This window comes from Pteropus alecto, unplaced genomic scaffold, assembly GCF_000325575.1.
Source record: "Pteropus alecto unplaced genomic scaffold, ASM32557v1 scaffold313, whole genome shotgun sequence".
Lineage (NCBI taxonomy): Eukaryota > Metazoa > Chordata > Mammalia > Chiroptera > Pteropodidae > Pteropus > Pteropus alecto.
Genome location: NW_006434832.1, coordinates 964,615 through 969,523, shown reverse-complemented (window position 1 = coordinate 969,523; position 4,909 = coordinate 964,615). Strand labels below are relative to the sequence as shown.

General features: G+C 44.1%; 1 protein-coding gene across 5 annotated transcripts in view; it reads left to right on the top strand.

Moving 5' to 3' along the window:
* Window positions 1-4,383: 4,383 nt before the first annotated feature.
* Window positions 4,384-4,909, top strand: part of GJC1 (gap junction protein gamma 1) — a 26,887-nt gene continuing 26,361 nt past the window's right edge. For 4 of the 5 annotated variants that reach the window (XM_006910136.3, XM_015588096.2, XM_025045629.1 and 1 more), the window contains exon 1: window positions 4,385-4,643. The gene's annotated coding sequence lies outside the window, so the exon portion shown is untranslated. Of the gene's footprint in view, window positions 4,644-4,909 lie in introns of all 5 variants that reach the window. The other variant, XM_025045631.1, reaches the window with a different exon arrangement.

The following is a 4,909-nucleotide window of genomic DNA, read 5'->3' as shown; positions in this document are numbered from 1 at the left end:
ACTCTTTCTTGTTCTTCCTGAATCCCCCACCTCCTGGCAGCCCCCCCATCCCGCCCTAACTGGAAGCGTCAGGCTCCCCATTGTGTTGGAGGAGGGGAATGGGCACTAGGACTTGAAGCTCTACACAATCTAAAGCACAGCTGTACTATATATAGCCCAAGGGAGCTGAGTGACCAGACAGGGGAAGGGAGGGCTGTCAGCCTTGAGCTAAGGAGAGCTGTGAGTGAGGGGATGAACTTGGCAAGGAGCACAAGATGCTCGGGTTGGGATTGGAATGGGAAGGACCTGGGCTGAAGGGCTAGAGGAATCACAGGGGAGTAAACATTAGGCCACATAATAGTGTCTCAGGGACTTGAGGGGCAAAGAGTGGGGTAACAGGAACAGGCAGGAGCAGTGGAAGTTTCTAGATGATGTGGCTAGGATGAGGCAGCCTCTCTAAGGAACAGAAGATGGGAAGGGTATAACACCCCCTCCTTCTGAAAACAGGCACTGGATTCCAAGGACCTTGCAGCCTTTGTCCAAGGACAGCCCCAAGGGCCACAAGCCTGAGCTAGAAAAATGCTTTGGGTACCCACTAATCTTTCTGGGGAGACTGCTCAAGTATTTGAAAAGATTCTCAGAGGGTATGGATAATGGTAATTAGAAGGCTGAATCAAGACCGTAGTGATGCTAATGTTATATAATCATGTATTGTGAGGGAACAGTTCTGAGCCGCAAGATACCAGTAGTGATCCCTGTCTCATGACGATTGGGTAATCAGAGATTTAAAATGTTTTGTTAAGGTCCTTGTGTTGGATGCTTTTGAATACTCAAATACACAGCTTCCTCTAAAGCACACTATGGGAAGGGATTACTATCTTGGGAGCCTATAAGGTTTAGGCACTTTATATATTTTGTTTAAATCTCATGACAGTCCCAACAGGTAGATCTCATTATTTCCATTTTACAGATGAGAAAACCAAGGGTCAGAGAGGTTAAGTAACTTAGCCAGATCACACAGCAAGTAAATGGCTGAGCTATCAAACCAATAATGATAAACACTATAGACTACAATAGAAAATTAACAACAATAATGTGACTTCATGTACATTTCATCATCTCATTCTCACACCATCTTAGAAATACAAGTAAACAAGAGTGCAAACAGCTGGGCAGAGTGAACTTCTTAATCCAGGACTTCCGGTCTTTCAAGAACTGTGAACCTACTCCACTGTTTCTCGCCAAGGCAGGGTGAGTCGTGGGCCAGCACACTGCATCTGGGAGTGTCCAAAAGTCCTTACAGGTCTCCTCATCTTCCATACCCTTCTCCCCAACCCCAATTCCTGCACAAACTTTACCTCCTTTGCAAGTAAATTGACCTTAATTTAAAATCCAGCATTACTACACAAGAAACTGCTAACTGGACTCTGAGAAACACTGGTAAGCGGCTCATCTTACTATTCCTTCTATGCTACTTATATTACCTATTCAAAAAATTTTTGACCAAAAAAAAAAAAAAATCTGCTTCAGGCAACATCCCTGTGGCAGGGAAAAGCAGTATAATTTGTCCCACAGTTAACCGAAACTGCTGGGGATTATGGGGAAAGAGGTTGTGTTACATCTTTAACAATTCTTTTTATCCACAGCTTCCCGAGCTTTCTCAAATCCTACCTCTCTGGGCCTCTGCTCCCATCCCCCAGACTGAAGAATCTGCTCTGAATTTACCAGCCAAGTAGGGACCCTGGAAAATGTGTAATGGAAATAGTGACACACTGCAGTCTTCCAGTTGACCCTAGAGTTCCCAAACCACAGAGCCCCAGGGTGACTCTCAAAGTTCTCAAACTGGGTTTTGATCTTTTCCTGCCTGGGCCCCATGTGAATAAAAAGTGATATTCACACAGCATCCGGCTCTACCACTCCCTGCCAGAGGCTGGAAACCAGACTCATTTCCCTATTTGAAACTTGGGGCTTTTCTTTTTCTTCTCTCAAGCAGCCTTTTTGTGGCTAGGAACAGCAAGGCTCCATTCACTCATTCACTCTGCATATACTTGCTAAGCAACTACTACGCGCTGGGCTCTGCTCTAGGAGCTGAGTTGGATGCCGTGGCCCTGCCTTCGGGGAGCTCACATTCCAGTGGACACCCTCGTTTGCTCTGGACTCTGGTGAATGCCTGGCCCAGAGATGCTCTGGCTTAGGTTTCCAGTCTCAGTTTTCCCCCAGTAACTGGATTAAAGGATGTCACTAGACAACAGGGTGATAGAGGAGAGTCCTGACTAGAAGACAAGAGCCTTCGGTCATATTTCTGGTTTTTTAACTATCAGCAGGTAAAACAACGTAGCTTCCTTATGTCTCATTATTTCCATCTTTAACAGGTTGCTCTACCAGAAGACAGGACTGCAGGCTTGGTATGGTACGGGGGAGGAAGAAACTCCTCTACCTTCTAGGTTTCTTCAGCTGGTCTAATAATCTAACAGACATGAGACAGATTAACAAAATGACCAAATTTAATTATGTAACACATATGAGAACCCCACATTCATGAGAGTCAGAAACCCCACATACAGGAGAGATTTAGAGACAGAAAGGGAAAATAAGGTATATGTGGCATTCACAGCTAAGAATGAGGTAAGGCAGGGGAAAGGTCATTTGTAGGGCAATAAGAAGAGTGGATGTTCAGTAATTAAAAGTTTGCCCTGACCTAGAGAGAGGTCATAAAAATTTATTTCCAATAACTCTTATTATGGGCAAAGCCCCTAATTTAAATTCTTTAAGGGAGAGGTAAAAGTTTCTCATGAGCCTACAGGATCTCAATTGCTTTCAGCTCAAAACAATTCACATGCCAAAGTGGCACATCTTGGGGAGGCTTGTTCTGAACCCCTTCAGTAGTAAGGTAAGAGATATAGAAATCGTATCGTTCCCTATCTCCATGAAGAATGGGCAACGCTAAAAGATGGGAAACCTTCTGCATCAGGTTCATCTATGAGTTTATAAGAAAATAGTACCTGATACTATTTAATGAACTTTGATTATATTATTTATATATAATATAAAATACATATTTGCTTATGTATTACTTATAGAAAATATATACATATGTAATCAAATGTTTTAACACCATTTTAATGTTTTTTATTGACGTCCTAATACGCCACACAAAAGTGTACAGCTCGGATGTGGCAACTGAACACACCTGTGTATTTAGCAACAAGATTAAGAACAGAACCGGACCAGCCCCCAAGACAATCTCTCATGCTCCCTTCCCAGTAACTATGCTTCCCTCAGGGTAACCACTGCCCTTACTTCTAACAGCACAGATTAGTTTTACCTGGTTTTGAACTTTATATAAATGGACAGTTTTGTGAGATTTATCTGTATTATTATGCGTAATTGTAGATAGTTCATTCTCATGGCTGCCTAATGTACCGTTGTGTGACTCTAACACAATTTATCCTTTCTACGGTTGATGGATATATTGGGTAGTTTCCAGTTTTTTGGCTACTACAAATAGTGCTAGTAATTCTGAGAACAAGTATTCTGGTGAATATTTGTACACATTTCTGTGGAATTCCCATGGAATTGCAGTAATAGTGTATGAATAGGCTAAGCTTTAGTAGATACTGCATTTTCCAAAGTGATTTGTACCAATATACACTTGCTGCAGCAATATGTGAGAGGTTTAATATTTCAATAAGCATGTACAATGATGTCACATTATTTTAGCTATGTTCTTTATTCATATTTTCATAAATTTACAGTTGTCTGTCATTTAAAATACATTTGTACAGAGGCAATGTGATAATGTGGGATGGGGCACTGTGGCATGGCAAGTACAGGGGGAAGAGAACTTAAATACACAGGCCAAGCAGCTGAGTGGGGACAGTGCCTGCTGCCCTGGATAAACAGATGTTACTCAGAAGTAGCTGCCACTTGAAAATAGAGGCTCAAAGTGAGCAGACTTTTTGACATTTTGGTGAGAAGCCAGAAATCTGGATTTTAAAAACTAGCAATTCATATTTGTGGAAAGCATTATGCTGGCCAAACAAAACTTTATCAGTGGGTCAGATGCCCAGCCCTCATTTTCCACCTCTCGACTAGCCCTTAGGACCTGGCTCTCGGGGTCGGGGTAGGAGGTGACCTGTAGTAAGTCACCTCATTTGTTAGAACTTCCCTCTCTGGTCACAAGGGTAAAATAAAAGCCTATTCTTTTGTATAGTGCTGGTCAAATGAGATAATTCAGGAGTATGGGAGTAGTCGAACACTACATAAAGTCAAGTGCTTTCTCCTTACTACGTCTTCCGTTGTGGTGCACTCACTCAACTTCAAGTATTTGAGGAATTTTGATTTCCACCAGGCAGTTTAAGACTGGAGATTCTTATGCATACAAATTTTTAAGAAGTGTTTAGGCTGCCGGAAATGCAAAGGGTTCAGAGGAAATGGCCTATTAGGGTATTAGGGTCTTGCTAATCAGGAAAGTCCAGGACTTCAAATGTATCTAGAAATACCACGAAAAGTCACCAAAGGAGCCAGAATGGTTAGGCGACGGAAGGCTCGTAGGATCCTCGAGTAATTAAATTGCAGAGCAGAACTTAGACGCATCAGCATCCCGGTTACACCTGACCAAGGCCTTTTGCCCGTGCGCACAGAGACCCACCCAGGATACCCAGGTAAGGGCGTGTCCTCACGATGCCGTTAGTCGCCTGCTCCAAGTGAGGCCCTGCAGGCGGGGCACTCCAGTCCCGGGAATCAAACTGGGGGAATGAATTGTCCCAGAGAAGTCTGCGTCCACTCCGGCTCCAGACTCCATGCGGGTGGGTCTTACACGCGCCGCGCCTCCGCTGCGTCCGGGACCGCCCGGGAGCGCGCGCAGCCCCGACCGAGGAAAGTTGGAGGCTCTCGCCGCCGCCCGCGCGTCCCGGGACGCCCCCTCCCA